This window comes from Aulostomus chinensis, chromosome 5 (genome assembly GCF_037954235.1).
Source record: "Aulostomus chinensis isolate RoL2024-O1b breed Wild chromosome 5, RoL_Achi_v1.0, whole genome shotgun sequence".
Taxonomy (NCBI): Eukaryota; Metazoa; Chordata; class Actinopteri; order Syngnathiformes; family Aulostomidae; genus Aulostomus; species Aulostomus chinensis.
The window spans coordinates 29322463-29340888 of NC_141324.1; the positions used below are offsets into that span (position 1 = coordinate 29322463).

At 46.1% G+C, this 18426-nt stretch overlaps 1 protein-coding gene across 14 annotated transcripts in view; it reads left to right on the forward strand.

Annotated features, from left to right (window-relative positions):
* The window catches only part of pard3ab (par-3 family cell polarity regulator alpha, b), a 226785-nt gene that overhangs the window by 61403 nt on the left and 146956 nt on the right, over nucleotides 1–18426 (forward strand). The window lies entirely within an intron of this gene.

Here is an 18426-nt window from a genome sequence, read left to right on the forward strand (position 1 = left end):
GCTATCTCCGCTGTGGGAACTCAGTTTTGGAGCCTTTTCAAAGAGATTGCACAAGACTGAGGCGCAGCGACTGGGCTTGTTGGTGAAGACACATCTCCACCTCTACACAGAGTTCCTACTTGTTTATTTGGTCGGTTAAACTCACAAACTAATGCACTCGGGGGTGTTCCAGAGAGAACGGTCAGCCCTGCCTCATCTCACGCAGCCCTCATTCTGCTATAGGAGGGAAATGTTGTGCTGGTCTGTATTTCTTTAAACCTAAAATAATCCTCACGGGTGGTGCTAAACGCAGGATGCCCTCGCAAAACAATGTTAGGGGGGCACAACAGTTCTTGCTTGGTGTGGGAAACTTTTCCTGTAACCTGTGGGCAGAGATGTGAAACTGTCCCGTTAAACAGCAAATCTTTTAAACAGTTTTTAATTGTATTTGTTTTTACAAATGTTACTAGAGTAAAAGGAGCTGTTGCCTAATTGCAAGATGCAAACCTTTGTCGCCATTTCCAGCGTGCTGCTAGCTCAGAGGGTGGTGTTGTTTCCTGTAGCGAGGGGGACTTTGAAAACCGCCGCGCACAGAGAGGAAGGGGTGCTGAATACTGGCTGAAAAAAATCGCCCAATGGAAAGCTTCTGCTAAACTAGATCCAACCCCTGGGTTGGGGCCCATGAGTGAGCCATGAGCATCCAGAAATGGGCCAGGAAGTGCTTGAAGTTGAAGCTCATCTGTTGCAAAGGAAATATGGTTGTTGTTTTTTTTATTATTAAGATAGAATATTAACATAAAAACATCAATATGATTGGTAGTTCTGTAACAATCCATCCTCAACATGAACAGCTGTACACAGCGAAGCGCTCACATTAGCACATTTATATCATTTCAAAGAACCTGGTTGTTTTTACTGTCGGGCTCCTGCCTGGATGAGGAGGAGTGGGGATTAAAACATTTGAAATAGATGATTAGATTTGAAGTGAATCGCTTGGCCACACTTATTTATCTTCTTATAAACGGGCCCTAGCTTGAATAGACGAGACTTGAAGCGGAAACCTGACATATACCGGTGTGTTCTGACCGCGAGGCAGTCACGTGAGCTTCAAAAGCACGATTCACCATAGCAACAGGTGAGTAAAAGGCAGAGCCTCCATTCATTAATCCAGTGGTGAAGAGATATTTGTGCATATTCAGACATGCAGATATGATTGTAAGACCACAAACGTGTTTGGTAGCGGTCAACTGATTATCAGCTGTGCCTGATGGTCGCCTCAGATGTTCTATCAGTAGTGGCACCTGACTGACGCTCTGTGCGAGGGAGAGGACACGGACAAGGTCAAGCGCTGTTGAAGGAAACCTGCTATCGTGCAGGTTAGCGTCACCTTTCTCCCTGGAACAGAAAACTTTCCCCTCGCTGAGAGCAACTTTTCACTGGAATGCCCCTCATTTGGTTTCTGTTTGCGTGCCCAGACACTCACCTTCTGTTCTGGGGATTGTGAAGTCTTACACATGCATATCTGCCATGCTTGACTTGTGCGCTTAGCCTGCCGGAATACCAAGCAGATCAACAAATATTCTGGGGACATCCAGACACACAGAGAGAAAACTTCACTCGATGTCTCATGAAGTTCACGAGTGTAAAACTGGATGTCTAAACAACTGCTTCCTCTGAGTTGATGTTAGGAGTTGCTTACGACTCGAGGGATTGCCTTGCAAAACTTGGCTGCAAGATAGTTTATATTTAAAATGATTTATTTAAGTCCCCTGTACAGCTTTTAAGCATCATCTGCAGTGCCGAGGCGACTAAGGACGATAAATACAGAATGCATACTTATCCTTCATACTCGGAGGTTTAGGGACGAGGCTGAAATGAAGTCTCTGGGTATTTTGTCATGGTGTAGCAATGTTTACAAGGACGGTGTTCTCTCCAGGATGAGTTTGTAGATTGTTTATCAAACTCGCGCCTCCTGTTCAGGTCATAAACAATTCTCTTAAATTTACAGAACGTTCATGGGACAGAGTTGAATTCACTCCATGTTAACATTGTCCAAAGAGGAAATGACATGAATCCAAACGCTTGTGTGGCACCAACCTGTTAAAAACCAGCAGAAGCAGCGCGACAGAGTCGGACACTTTTCTGCCTTGCAAGACGAAGAGCGGCTCACAATGCCGATGTCACTTCAAACTGGTCTAGTCTCCAGTAAACCAAACCAATCAATCAGAAATCAACTGAGAAACAATTAAAAACACAACTGCCACCTCGTCTTTGCAGCGTTGAGGTAATTGATGGGTAAATGTAGGCGCGAGGCGTGTGTCTTTCCTGCAGACGTCTGTGTGTTAACCACGCGGCATCCCCTTAACGAGTGATCGCAGTTGGACGAGACGGGCTCACATGCTCAACGATAATCCCATCTCGTCCTCTCATGCAACAGAAACTTGTCACTGCGGAGTTGTCAGACATCCTTTTGTTCACGCAGCAAATTAGCCCGTTTGCCTCCTCTTCCCTCATGGCTTCGCCTTCCACAATGGCTATTGTGTAAGGTATCGTTGTCAGATTTCTGCTGTCTGTGCGAGAGTAAAAGTGCTTATTTCAACAACAAGGCCAGCTTACCCAGCCCCACTCTGCTGTTCCCCCGGCACCCAGTAAAGTATCGATGTCTCTCAGGATAAGCGCTGCTTGGCAGACGGAGGGATAATGTACTTTATTGTCCTTATAATGATGGGGAAAGTCTGGGATCTCAGAACGGGAAAATGCACAATTAAATGGACCATCTGTTCTTTGTGTGCGCTTGAATCGTGCGTTTCTGAAGGAAGACTTTTATTATGATGTAACTCAAATGAGGGTCTGTGCTCAGGATCAAATCTAACGAATGAAACCTTTTAATTTTAAATAATAGGTACATTTTTGTCGACATCCAGCTGGCCGGCCAGCCGGCAGATTCTTGTTGGCTTGAATTTTCTTATAAAAACCTAAAGTCTCTTTTGACCTCTCTGACCTCAGACAAAACATGTTTCTGTCTGTTTTCCTGCAATGGAAAGAGGTTGAGATTAAACAGTTACTGCAACCGCAATGACGTCAACTGTTCCACCTGATGCCACCATTTTTGTCTGTAGAGATTTGATAACTGAATTGTCTCTCTTGCTCTTTCTCCTCATGGTCCATCTGCTGCGCCGCTCTTCCCTTGACCCCGGTCCTGACTCTCTACGTGCAGGTAAGACATTCAACATTCCTATGACTCTTTCCCTTTTTTTTTTTTTTAAGCTTATCTGTCAATCTTTTGGAACTTTCCACCTGGGTCCAGTGAACCTCTCTTCATACACAGACCAGATTTCACTCTACATTTTACCGTCCCCCCCAGGGCTCCGTACAGCCATAAATATCAGAATTGGAAAGTAAAATACCTGTACGGCTCAGGTTTAGACGTCTTAATGCTCAGCTCTGTTGTCTGATACTCCTGCTAGTACAAGGTAAGAGAGGAAGTACGTGCTTGGTCCCCAAAGATGTTTTCTCACTTATTGAACAGAGTGCAAGCCAAGGCTGCAGACAGCACTGTGTGTAATATATTGATATAGCAGGCTAGTAAAACAAAGAGAGCAAGCATAATCTAATTTTCAAGAGAGAAACTTTCCCTCTTGGCTGTCAAAGCTCCGTCTACCAGATTGACTTGGGAAGAGCATGGAGGGCATGGATACAGAAGTCTGGCTCAGACCACAGGGGACGGGAACAGGTCGTCCTGGATCCCTGAGTGACTTTTCAGTTCAGTACAGCGCCGCATCATAGCAGAAGTGATTTCAGGACTCTTTCAATTCAGAGCAGGGATTAACCTCGCCAAGGATGTGGATTTCAGGCCGGCAGGCCATCATTATGAACAGGTTTGTTGCTGAGGGATCAAGTTGTTCTGTTGGTGCTGTGGTGGAGAGCCTGCGTTTCCCATCAGATGCTGCTCTTTCATTATGAACTGGTTCAATAATGGACAGCGAGGCGAAGCTCCAAACACGCGCGGTGGATGAACCGCAGGGTCAGAAGAGGCAGCGAAGCCTAATTGGAGCAGCCTGAGTCTGCTGGTGGCTGCTAGCATGCAAGCTACCGAGTACAAATGAAGCATTTCTTCGGTTCAACGTTTTCTCAACTCATCTTTTAAAATATTTTCGGCTGAACTTTAAACGGCTCTTTGTCAATGATTTTGAAGTGTTTCTAGAATACAGAAGGCCTTCAGAAATGTTGTTCACAACATAAAAGATTCCCTCTACACTGTGAATCCTCCTGTCTGAGTGTTGAGGGTCTGTTATTAAGCTGGGAAGTTTGCCGCCAAGTAGACGAATGCATCCACTGTTATTTCAGCTTGGGTCATTGACAGCTCTATAAAATTCACAGGAAAGAAACGGCTCCAAGTGTGTGATGATAGAGCCGTTTTGATAGGTATCCAGAAATACATTTCAGCGTGTATTACTCGCCATTCTGACCTGCCAAGAATGGCAACCCCTGTTTTTGTAAGTCACGAACACTGAAACATGGATTCACGGTTTTGGGCCAAAAATTATTGAAGTATGTGCTGATAAAACATGTTTGTACACTGACCACACACACACACACACACACACACACACACACACACACACACACGGTCCAGTCACATGTGCTCTGACCGGGTCTTTTAGCCGTCTTTGTCAGCATCATTGTAACCCAGCTGTGTCACCTTGACACCACATCCTCACGCCACCTTCAAACCTCAGCTTCTCCAGACAGACAGCGACGTTCCAATAAACTCCAGTCTGAGCTGACGACTCCCAGCCCAGGCCAGCTCAGGAGTCTCCAGGGTCGGCGGAGCTCAGCAGAAGCTCTCAGTCTTATTGATTTGTGTCACTCATTCCCAGCGGCAACTTTGATGTGACAGTTTAATTTGAGCTCTGCTTATGGAGCCTTTAATTAGATTCCAGTGCCGGGGCTTCTCTCCTGGGGTTGAAGGTGGGGAAAGCAGATTTTGATGATGTGAGTTTGGCGAGTTTGAGGAGTTTGAAACTTCAGGTGCTTGGAAGAGTTAATGTTTATGTGATTGTGGGTCTGGGCTCAGTTGCAGAGTTAACTTGTGCGTGTTTGCACTTTAAAGAGGGAGTGTGCCTGCAGGAGATAGAGGCAGACGGGGAAAACCTCGACGCCTGCTCTACCTCGGCCTGGATTAAACCCTAAAGTTGCCGCTCTAATGCCGCCGCATCTCTAATCCACCGGCTCTTACCTCTGACTTTCCAGAACCACATTTAATCGCAAATGCAATATCTGCAATAATGAGAATTTCTCCTCTCTCTGAGGTCACTGCTGCTTGGTTTTTATCTGTTGCCTTAAACGTAAAGCACAGAATGAGTTAGTGGACCATTTTAGAAGAAACAGGTCCTGAATGAAATCTGTCTTGTCTGAAATGTAAAATGTCCCTTTATGGTCTGAACCAACGAAAAATGAAGACCGGGAGGTTCCTTGATGCTTAGGAAAGACAGTGAATGCAGAAGCGCATCAAAAGTTGAACACTAAATTCAACATCTTCTTTACCATCGTGCCTCTCAAAATGCAACCGCAAGTGCAGAATGTGTTGTGACGGGACACCCAGGGACAGACTGTCCATCACCTCCGTCCACCACCTGTGAGTCTGACCTCAAACATCAACCATGAAACCTTTTCAGACTCCGGACAGTTGGACTGGAGCACCTCACTGCTGTGTGGCTCAGGGGCCTGGTTCTCTCCTTGGCGCTGGCAAGCCCATCACACACGCCGTGCTCCAGGTCTCCAGTGCTCCCGTGGTGGAACCTTTTATTCAACGTTCCCGCAGTTACACAAAGCACCGTTTTTGGGCCGTTGACTTGATAAGTCTTCACACAGCAGGAGACTGAGAGAGCGCTCCCGCAACACGAGACGAGCCGGATACGTCTCCTTGTGTCTCAATGACCTTTGACCGCCAAATTTATTTCAGTTCATCCCAGTGGACGTTCGTGGCCCTTTTTGGAGAAATTCCTCAAGGTGTCACTGCGATATGGCAATTATGTGAGGTGACCGTGACCTTTGACCCACCAAAATCTTTTGAGTTCATCCATGAGTCCAGATGGAAGGGTGAGCTAATTTAAAGAAAGGCATTCTGCAGGTATCGTGAACAGAAAATGGTCGGACGGATGGACTGCAGTGAAATAAGACTGAGTATTTAAGGAGGGATTTGATTGGTTGTCGTGATCGGTGGTGAGGTCGTTGGTGGGTCCAGGGATAAACGAGTGAAACAAAATATTACGCCAGTGGTGTGTGTCCGCACATCAACACTCCTCTTTTGTGTAGAATTATTATGAACGGACATTTTACCAAGCAGCCACAAAGACTTTGGCAACGCAGAGGATTTCTTTTACAACTTGAAGAACTCAAACATTTGCAAGAAAACAAGCGAGCGCCACACACACACACACACAAAAAAAAAAAACCTTTCGAACCTTTTGGAAGCAATAAGAGGAAGCCGCCGTCTGCCGCTGAGTGAGAACCAGTCCTGGAGATTCATGTGGCTCTGTGTTGACAAAGAGAATCCTCTCACTTTATAATATTACTGGAAGCCGACTGACCCAACCAAGGATGTGAGGAGGATCGAGGTACATTTGCAGAATCGTTTAATCAACTCTCGATGACCCTCCCACTGGACTCAGTTGCTAAACCTCATTCATTTATCTCAGTTTCTGTGTGTGTGCGTGTGTGTGTGCATGTGTGTGTGCATGTGTGTGTGTGTGGTGTCAAAATCCCAGCAGAGTTTTTTTCCTCTCCTCTTCCAGTCGTAATATCTCCTAATCCAAATAAGGAGCCAGTGTAATGAAACCATGAGATGTAATTACTATCAAATGGAGTCAGGTTTTCTGAAAGCATCAGCACAACTATAATTTCTCATTAAGCAGCCGTCACTCCTGAGGTGCTCCCTTGGCCCTCAATTACAGCGAGGCTTAGGAGACCCCCGCCTGGCTGGAGGACGCCCGCTTATGTGGGTCAGTCTAACATCTCCATCGTTCAAATCCTTCACCAGACATATGCACACAATCCTCCAAATGACATGGACATGCAGTTTGGAAATATCCCTAAATCCTACACTGCACAACATGCTCCTGCAGATTACTGGACACATCTAGCGCTAATGGTTACTCTCCCACTGGGGCGGCGTGTGCGTGTGTGTATATATGGAGAACGTTACTTGGATACGGCCTACACAGCTCAGTGATTATATTTGCTCTGCAATTATTCTTTTAATGAAGCCTTCAGAGGAACAATCATGTTGATGTGGCTGTTATGAAAAGTCGACAGTGCAACACGTGCAGGCTGTTAAAAGTAGCAAATGTGGGAAAGCAATTAGGTTTTTGTCGTTGTTGTGTTGGTCAACTGGACAAATGTCTAATAGGATCTGTTTTTATCTCTCTTGTATTAATGCTGTGTATGTATTTCTCACAGCCGAGACCATCAGATTGTGTCGAAGCAGCAGTTCTCGGGGTCACGGGTGCTTCATCTGACGCCATAGCAGGACGACCCGGTGTCCGTTGCGCTCGATTTATACTTCTGCGTCAGATTAGCGCCGTAGGACGCCACATAAGCAGCGCTTTAGCCTAGCTTGGTTTAGAGATGTCTGTTGGGGCCTGGGTGGAACCTAAACTACGCGACCGACGCTGTGGTGGAACATTTCTGCTTCATCCTCCACTCACCAGAGGCACGTCTCTCTCCAGACAGGTAGCTTGTTAGGCCATGATGCTCAGGTGTTCAGGGACTCCCGGTAGAAATGTGCAAAAAAAAAAGAAGAAAAATAACAAAATGAAGATTGAAAATTCTGGAAAAATTGTTTGAAATTAGCTTTGCAAATAACCTGAATATCAGAGCACGTGTGGTCCGGTCAGGATTGACCGAGGAAAAAAAAACACAGTTCTGTTGAATATCGACGGACCTTCGTACTCGTTCATGGCGTCTCGCACCACGTCACTCGTCACTGGTTTTCGTTCAGTAAATGCAGGTCAATTTGGGCTTGGATTTCTGTACCTTTTTAATGCGTAATGTCATGGAAATCGCCCTCAAAGTCGTTGTAAATATATCCGCATGACTGGTGGGAATGTGTTGAAACCCGCATCAAGTGAAGCTGCTTTGCTGATGAAGCTGAGCGGCGCTGATGGATGTGGAGCTCCTCCGGAGCGTTGGGTCTCATGAAGCGCGTGTGGTGAAATGGTGACGTGTTGTTGAGAACCCTCCAACCTGAGCAGGAGAACAATGGAGGCTCAGCCTGCGAGCTTTCATAATTAACACAGATGGTTTATATTTGACTCTTGGGCATTCATGACCCCCCCCCCGGATGTCCTGCCTTCGTTCATTCTCGGAAGAAGAACCTTTTCCTCTGATGGCTCTTTTGATCGTGCAACAGAACCTGCTCCGCTTGGTGAGCCGGCCGTGAGCTTTGCCAGCTGCGCTACGCTAATGCGTCCCCCAGCACCGCCCGGCCGGGCCAAGGGCGTGGCTCAGCCGTTCTCGGCAAAGTGAGAGGGGACACTCGCATTTTTTGGTTGTTCTGAACGTCTCCGCCAGACTCTGAAGAAATCATTTGAACATCAGAGCCTGTTTTTTTCCCTTTTCTTTTCTGTTCTCATGGCCCATTAACCTCATCACTTTTCCCTCTGTCTTTTTCGGGAACATCGCCTCGCCCTCACTGTTAAAACTTTCTGGATAACCCTTTCAAGGTCCCCCCCCCCCCCTCCATCGTGTTTCCAGTAAATGTCCTGTCATGTGATGTCACCGTAGCTTTGATGATGCGTTTCGAATGTTGTGTTGTCGGACGCGGCAGATACCCCCAGAACCCTCTCAGGATGTGCTGTTATGCAGGACCGTGTTTGGTTAACTCTGGCGGCGGCGGCGGTGTCTCGGTGATAATAGAAGGACAAATGGAGCAAAGTTACATAATGTGAAGTAGTTTTGTTTTTCCTACTGTGGCCAAAAATGCTTTTTAAGGCTTGGCATTTAATTAAAGTCAACCACCAGTGTATTTTTTGGCAGATGAAGAGGAAAAGGGTTTTCCAGAACCCACCTAATAACCCTAATGCCATGTGATTAATCCTCATGTAAAATAGTCCCGTGTTTAACCCTTGGAACTCCAAACAGGCTGTTTTGTGCTACTGTCACATAGTTTTACTTAATGTGAGCTCATTTTTCACCCCAAAGTAAAGTCTGTATGAAACAGAACAATAGTGGCTGGAAAATGGGACACGCGCCATTTGTGCAGTAAAACATATGATGCCATAAATCATAGAAAAGAAAACAGATTTAATTTATTCCACAAAAATGGGAAAACCATGGAATCCATATGTAGCATTTTCCCAAGTGCCCCGAAGTTTTACTTGGATTAAAAAATGCATATGGACACATAGTTTAAGTATTTACTCCTTTACCTTGGGGTACTAATAAAGAGAACTTGAATTTGATCTCACAATGTCTACAGTCTAGTTTTCAATTATTTAAAGGATTTTTAAGCTGTAGCTGTAAAATCGACTCAAGCGTCAGAGTGACGGGCGGCGCCAAAATAGTTCTCAATCATAAGGACACGTGTTCAGAGCAACAGCTGCAGCTCCTCCATGGCCCCCGTGAGGCGTTTCTGACACGGCCGTCTGAAACCTCCCATCGGTGTGCAATTAGGTTGAGATCTGGTGAATGTCGAGGTCTTTGAGTGACCCCTGTGAGCATCAACACACACACACACACACACACACACACACACACACACACACACACACACACACACACTTGCTAAGTGTTGATTAGCCCTTTGGAAAATGGCTAATTAAAGCCACATATCTAAATATAGCCTTAAAGTGGGATTAGCATTGATAGCATGTGATGTATGGTGCTCAATAGTGTTCTAGCTGAGCTTCACTCTCTCTCTCTCTCTCTCTCTCTCTCTCTCTCACTCACACTCACACACACACACACACACACACACACACACACACACACGTTCCACTGCATGCACCACTAAAAGAGAAGCTTACGTGTGAATGTATACATATCTAGAGATATACGATACGTATGATCAGATGGGAATAATGAATATTCCTGGATAAAATGTCTCCCATCATTACTTTTTTAGAAGTCACACTTTGTCCTTTGGCCTGGTTAGAAACTGTGTTGCAGTTTAGAATTGTTGCTCAATCTGGCGTGTTTTTAAGTTTCACAGGAACAAACAAAAGTCTCCGAACAACTGCTGTCTACTTGATGGATCTTAGTCATAGTCTGTCCTTGTGATTTCATTCTCAGCTAAAGCAATACTCCCCTCTGATAATAAAAAAGCAGGCGTCTGGTGTTTTCCAGGTCTACTTTTTAACAAGCAGGCTTTAATAATTCAGCATGCTAACAGTGAAGTTGCAGTTCTTGCCTGAAATTACACAGCACGTCCACCAAAACACAGGGATTAGAGAAGAAGCTGCTGCTCCATTGATTTCTTAGTTTTACGTGTGAGCTGTGGGCGCTAACCTGGCCAGGTAGTTGTTGGCGCTGGTGCCTGGTGGTGCCGTAGGTAGCAGAACCCCGCGCCAAAACAAGGCCACCAGTTCTCTCGCATGTGGTTCAGGAATGAATCCGCGAGGTCTAAGAAAAGTTTTTGTTCTTCGACTTTTCTGTGGGGGAAAACGCCACGACTTCAAGGACGGATCTTTCAGAACTCGTTTAGTCTTCCAGTGAATTTACTCATGGATGTTTTCTTTGTCAATTACATCCCAAACAAGAGAGCAACGATCCATTTGACACCAAATGTTATCACGAGTTCCGCTCCAGCAGACGGGATGGTTCATTTGTGCGCTTGGACCGCTGGGACCCTCCGCCATAATTTAGCCAACATTGAGTTGATCAGAACAGATTTCATGACTTAAACTGATGAAGCCCAGTGAATAAATCAACCCTGTGAGGGCGTTTGTTTCGATTTTATCGTGTTTAGCATGCCGACGGTGAGGACTGGGTTTACCTGGAGTTCACCTGTGGTGGTGGCGGCGGCAGTACCCTGCTGCCGTCTCCTCTCTCTGGGGAACATCAGGTGTTTGGCTTGAGGACATCATCTCTCAGCGTGTCTCTGTGTGCTGGTGGCTCCCTGGCTGGGTTTGTTGCGGTCTTTTTTCGCTGCTGCAGCTCCATCTATCAGCGCTCAGCAGCTTGAATTAAACACACTTTCACTCACGTGTCTTTGTCAGCACTCGTCTGTGTTCGTAAAGCTCCCCTATCAAGGATGGTAAGTGTCGCTGTCGCAGCCAGGAGAACAGGCAGATGGGGGAGCTTCAAGTTTGATGATGACAGCGAAGAAAGAAACAGGCAGTTCATGTTTAATTTCAGTTTTGGCTTGAAGAAAAAGAAGAAAAAAAATGCCCCAAACTTCAGATTGGGAACCAAGGAACGCTTTAATTCTGCATTAGAACTGCAGTCAAATGTATCTGTAGCACATTTAACTCACAAACAAATGGTTTTGCAGATTAGGCAGATAATTATCAGCTCATATTATAACGAAGTATTTACGACAGCAGCCCCATTTGGCTAAATGGAAGAAAATAATAAAATATAAATCCTTCTTTAAAAAAAAAAAAGGCAATCATGCACAATAAAACATCAGAGGAATGTGACTTGGCTTTAAAAACCCAAAGTCATGTATTTGTTGGCATTGTATTTGACGATCTGTGCTGTCGGGAATATTATTTTGGTGGAAAAAAGATGCTTGGTGTAATTTCAAAAAGGTGTTGTTACCAAGTTTCTCCAGCAGAGTGCGCTCCACTGATCTAGTGATCTCTTCACTGCATGCGTTGCTGTTGACGTTTCAACATTTTGAATTTCCGAGATTGTGGATGTGCTGAACTGGGTTGCCGTGCTCCTCTGTAGTGACCCGGCAACAGTGAACCTCAAGTTCTCGGGAGTTCCATCTAAATTTATCACGTTCTGAAAAAGGAAGGAAAAAAAACCTTCTGATCGGAATCTTTTTCCATGGAAACGATGGTTTAGAGCAACGTTGCAGCACGAAGCAGAAACAATGGCAGATATTTTGTCGAGCGACGTCGCTCATTGCACCATTTTCAGCTCTGGCAAAAAAAACGTGACCGCCAGCACATTTCACATCAAGAACATCGTTTCTGTCTTTTTCCACCGTCCGCCGGCGTTCCTCCACCAGTGAAAAGGTTCAGTAACAAGAGAAACATCTTTCAGGCAAGAACAGTCACAACTCAGCACTCCTTCTGGTTCTGGCGAATGAATCACCTCCCCGCTCCCTCCGTCCCCTCCTCCCCCGCTCTGTCTGATTGCCGTTTTCATTTTGGCAGTTTGGCCTCATGACTTCCTTCACATGTTTTCTATCACCTGGATTAAAGCGAAACGGAGTGCAGGTCATTCTGCTCAGTAGAAACATTTGACGCCTGCACTCTGGATTGTCTTCTGATCCGGTTTGATCCTAAATCTCTACTTGATGGCAACTGTTGTGCTGACTGTGGCAGTTTGACAGAGTGTGAAAATGTGTGGGAAGGTGAGCGCACACCTGGGCAACGTCGGGGCTCGGACTGCCATATTTGCTTCATCTGCTCCTCCTCCTCCTCCTCCTCCTTCTTCTTCTTCTTCTTCTTCTTCTTCTGTGTGTCTTTTGTCTGAAGCCAGCAAGGTCAAGGTTGCCGTGTTCTGCCTTGGCTCACTCTGCCGACGGTCTCTCTGGGAGTTTGGAGTTGCTCTGCTTGTCTACCAGCCTCAGCTAATCTTAGCCACATCTGTCACACCGCCAAACCACCAGCCGTTGGGCCTCTGCTGCTGGGATGAACAGCTTTCCCTCAAGGGTCATGAAATATTCGTTACAGGAGCGCATGAAGGAAAGCAAGAATGTTCCCAAGGAAGCAGCGGCACGCCATGAGAGGGCGCTAGTGCGGCAGTCAACCGAACAAACCCTTGGTCAACCATAACTGTCAATCATCTTCAATTAATTGATTACTACGAATGACTTGCTGTGAAAATTGGCAATGAAGATTGGAACAGCAGCGAAGCGGATGGCACATTCAGAAACAATCTGATCAAACAGTTGTTGCAGGTTTGAGCCTCATTAGCGTAAAAAGCTTTTGTCTGATATGATTGCTAAAACTAACACGCCATTTATTTTTCTTTCATTAATTCTTAATGGCAATTAAACAGGATAATTACTTCCTGTTTCACTGAGCAAATTGATGGTTACCAAGTATGGTAGAAGCATTCCCACCAAGGATATTTTTCACCTGCCTCCACCGCTTCAGGTTTATACTGATTACTCAGATTTACTGGAAAATAAAAGTCCTGAAGTGATGTTTTTGATTTGTGGCATTCAGAGTTGGCAAACAATATAAAACAAGTGAATCGTGCAGACATGATATTTGACAGTATTAAATTCATATCATAGCCAGTTGTTGTGGGAAGACATAAATGTAGTCAAATTTCCAAGTGTGTCATATCCTGTTTTGCTTTTTTTGTTGTTGTTGTTGTTCTGGTGTCGTCCTGCACATTCCTTCGTCATCTGCAAGCTCTGGTGCTTTATTTTGGTTGTCAGTTTGGTCCTAAATGAAATTGCCAGCGGCGTTAAAAGGTTTAGAATGTCTTAAATGCGTCTTTCTGAAACTTGCAGATAGGCTGTGCTGGCGGATTAGACTGATACACGGTGACTGCGAGGGAACAAAGTGACAAACTAACTTCCCACTGCTGTGGCAAGAACTCGCCGCACACCGCACTTAAACGTCATTGTGTGCATGAATGTAGAACTGGGACAGGATAAGAGGAAATGTGCAGGCGTGATAGATGTGGAGTGAAGCTTTGGGGGAAAAAGGTTGACTCAAATGTCACTTTTGATTGCGTTCAAATTTCATCTTCTGAAGAAGAAGTTTTGTAAGAAAAAGCTCGTTTCAGACGCTCGGCCGGTATTTCTGGCTCCCAAACGCTGCAGAAGGCTCCCCAGTTAGCCGAGCTTGTTAAGTGATGCCTGGGGCACGCTGGAGAACTTCTAAATCCTCAACCCATTTCAAAGCGGAGACCGCAGCCGTAATGGCACATTTAAGCTGTTTTTAACGTTTTAATCATAAGAACAATTACGTGAACCAGTTTAGTGAAGACAAAGGACCACACACTTTGCATCGATACCAGGGATTTCACCGACACTCCAGAGAGACACGGAGACAAATTCCTGCATCCGTTGGCCGCACGTCTGTGTTGAAACAGAAAACACAGCAGAGTTTATTGGCTGAGAGCAAGCGGCTACAACTGAGGAAGAGAAGACAGGGCTCAACCCGATGGGGAGTAGATATGAGGAGGAGACCTCCAGGGTGAGAAGCATCACGTTTGAATCAGAGTGAAAGAACTATGGATGCAAGGTTTGTTGTCCACATCCACATTGTATCTCCTCAGTTCAGGGCTGTCAGACTGGGGACGTCTGAAGTGGTGTAGCTGACGTGGTTACACACCACGCTCATCGTGACTGATGGAGCACTTTACCCCATGAAGGCTTTTCTTCCCTGTCAGCTGTTGCAACAGACCCGCAGTCACATGTTCCCTGCTGGTCTGCCCGATAAGTCCTCACACACCTTTAATTCATCTCCCAAGCCTCAGCCATGATAACGTGGTAGCTGTACAGAACAGAGCTGCTTCTGCCTTCTAAAGCTATTTCACAAGTCCCTTTTTTTTTTTTTTTTTTTACATTTAGCAGTTTATAAAAGGAAAACCTCAAAACGACTGTGCTTAGAATTCAAACGTGCCCTAAAACAAGCCGCCTTTTCTTCACCTCTTGTTGATGAAGTAGGTGAGATGGAGCCGCTGTTATTTTTTTTGTCCCAGTGTGTAATTGTATAACCTCCGCCCATTAATGACCACATGTGGCAAGGCAGCGTAGGGTCTATTACATGTCGACTCTCGGGTAACAAATCCAACTGAAGGCATGAAAGAGGAGAGAACACGCGTCCGTCTGCGGCCCTCGTGAGCAGCTTTCGCCGCCCGTCTGCATTCGTGACCTGTTGAGCTGAGGCCTTGTAAGCGTACCTGTGGCCACGTCTTTCTAGCTTCTCTGCCTCCAGTCTCACGTCGACCTACAGCTCATTTCCTCCTTTCCCCGAATGTTCCTCCCATGTCTCCGAACCAGACGGAAATCTGAAGGGGGAAACACATGTAATAAATGTAATAACGAGTCTTTCACGTATCAAATTCCAGACAAAGAACACAAAACTCTTGAGTTCATCTTTCAGAACCATAAAATGTAGGCAGTCCTGTTTTGAAAAGTATCATCATGTTGTCATGTAAAGTTTTAAGTTCCCAACTATTCTTTGAAAATGGCTGTTTTTATCGTCGGGCCTGTTTTTTCTTTCTTTTTCTTTTTTTGAACGAAAGACTGCATATAAACATTGCGGTCTGCTGCCCCGGGAGGACCGTCGGTCACTGGTCTGAACTCTGTGGTTTTTGGCAGTGGCGGATTGATGCTTAGTGTCCTGACAGCTGGTTTTTCTGGGAAAAGGCCTGTTGCAACCTCATACTTTCTTCACAGTTCCTCAAGTGTGGGGGGGGGAGACGTAGGCTGCAGTTTTTTGTCCTGAGGTGGGCCGGGACAGACGGCGGAGCTCTGGATCTCCCAGCTACGGAGACCAACGAGGCTCGGTTGGCTGTTTTGCTCTCTCTTTCTCCAGCTCCAACCAGCTGATCGTCAGCTTCGCAGGCCAACGTTCAATTAAGAAGATCAGTGCTGCATTTAAGGGCCGTCTGTATGAGACGTCCCTCTGAACGGCGCCTTGTTGGTAGTCCAGTCCCACGCGACACGAGGCTTAAATCTCAAAGTGTGACTTAGTGTTTTTTATGTTGTGAAACCTCTTTGCTGACGAGGAAAAATGACAAGATGCTACAACATAAAACCAACCGGCTGAAACACAAATCTGTGAGAAATTGGTTTATATTTTCACGCCATTAAACCTGTTTTTTTTAATTAAAATTCTACTGAGCTGAAAACCATCAACAAATATATATATTTTTTATATAACATGGAATGTGTCTCAATCAGTGTGGGGAATTAAGCAGCTGTCCAGGACGTGGTACCCATGTCTCCAGGTACTGGTATCAGTGGTTTTGGAACGGCACCCGGCCGTAGCCTCTCCCTGGAGGACGGAGGCTATCAGGCTGCTGAGGAACTAACCCTTTAACTTCCTGTGTGACTCATGATGCTCTGCCCCACAAACAGCAACCCTTGGGGGGGAGGGGCCTAAGTTTAAGTTTACGTTTCTCCTTCACAGTTTTCGAGTGTTCAGAAAGGCTGCAAATTGTTCAGTCCAGTTGTAGCCTAAACAGATCTCCTGAAGAGAGGTCGTTTGATCGCCGCTCGCGTGGCTCCTCCTCCTCCTCCTCCCCTGGCCTCGCCCCTCCGTGTCTGGATGGGCCTCGCCCCTCCGTGTCTGGATGGCGTGAAGCGAATGCCTCTGTTCGATCAGTCCTGCCCTGCTTATTTATCTCTGCATGTATGTTTTACCGTCAATGAATCATGCAAACAAACCCCAAACATGAGGCGGCGCGCAGCTCTGCGCGCGCGCGCGGGGGGGGGTCAGCCTGTTGATGTAATTTAATTCTGCGTGAAATAATACTGACTTGACATTATTTCATGTGATGAGGGAATGAATCCAACGCTCAGGAGACGGACGAAGCCGCTTGGAAAGATGAATGTTTTGGAGTTTGTAGTCAGAACTATGGCAACTGTAATGTTTGGACATCATTACCACCTAAGCATGGGGATTTCTGATGGAATAAGATTGGCCGTTTGCTGATACGGTGCAAGCAGCCGCCGTGTCTTGGTAAATCACCCCCCCCCCCCCGGCAACACACACCCATAAGGATTAATTCCCCTTGGAGGGACCTTTGTTCGCTCTCTCTGGCCCCGCTGCCAGGCTATTGTTCTTGCCAGACTTATGATGATGATGATTTATGAGCTGCAAGTGACTTCTGAAAAGTGGACTGACTCACACTTTCCGTTGTAATTTTCTTTTCAATTATTTTTACTTTTTCAGCCTGGCGTTATGGGGGAAGTGTGTGTGTGTGTGTGTGTGTGTGTGTGTGTGTGTGTGTGTGTGTGTGTGCGTGTGTGTGTGTGTGTGGGGAAGTGGACAAAAGTTAGTGAACAGAAAGTTTTGCACAGCACGTATTTGATATTCTTCTACTACTACTACTAGTAGTAGTGTATTTACTACTCTGAGTGTAAAGGCATCACACTGGAGTCTGAGTGTATCAGTCAGCAGATACTTGGACGTGATGTAGCTGGTGATGTCATATATAATGGCTTGCCTGCGCCGGTGTAGCAATGTTTTTGTTGATTGATCAGTTATTTGTGAGCTAAATTCAGGATGGTTGCTATAGTTACCCCTGCTAATTTATGTGGACATCATCAGGAAATCAATTGTTGGAGGAAGCTACTTTTTGTTGGCGATGGCCGACTTATTCACTGGCGTGAGTGAACACTGATCCGCTGGCCGCGTGGACGTTGCGGTCGAGTGTGTTGAGCGTTGAAAAGTCCTGAACATTGACAGTGAAAAAGTGAATGAACCCTGTGATATCGAAGGAACGTCAGCCAATAAATGTGAGCGTTTGCCGTTCACATCCAGTCGGCTTCGGGGTCTCAGGCGGTGCGACGCGTGATCTGCAGATCTGTTTTCGTAAATGAACCATCTGCCCCTGATGAATTGATTTCTCTAAAATTAAACCTATAAATTATGAACAAATCAATTATGGAAATCCTCGTTGCTGTGCTAATCAGGACCGTTAAAGGTTAAGTCGCGGTGGCTGTTATTGACACAGTTGCACAGACTAATCAACACCTATTTGTTGGTGTACACATCCTCTGGTTCCCCGAGGGAACACCGACCCTGCTGATTAGATGTCACCTGCTAGCGTGTGTGTGTGTGTGTGTGTGTGAGTGGGTGTGTGTGATGACGGGTGGCAGTGGTTCCCCCATGGCAGGGTCAGGCTCTGCTTGTCAACAAACAGGAGCAATTAGCTTTGACTCGAGGCTTTTTCATAACCTGCAGACACTGGAGTCCCTGACACACGCGGCAGAAGCAACCTAAGGTCCCCGGGGAGCGGCTGTCCGTCATCCCGCTGCCCTCTGATGTTTACACTGCGGCTTGTTCTCCAACATTGATTAGACAAGTGGAACAAGTGAAATGTGGTCTGTGTTCCTGTCAGTCGCGTGTTCAGCCATTAAAAAGATCCGCAGAAGCAGCCGTGTTTCTGGAAAACAGCTCGCATTTGGCACCTGACGGCGAGCGTGGCGATGGGGGGGATGGTGGAGATCATTCACTGACGTCGGTGGTTAATCGGCTTTTTGTGTCTGAAAAGGGAAAAAAAAAAGGCCCCGTGTTTGTTCTTGCAGCTCCGGTTCTGTACACACAGATACGCGCACTCAGGGGTTTCTGCAGG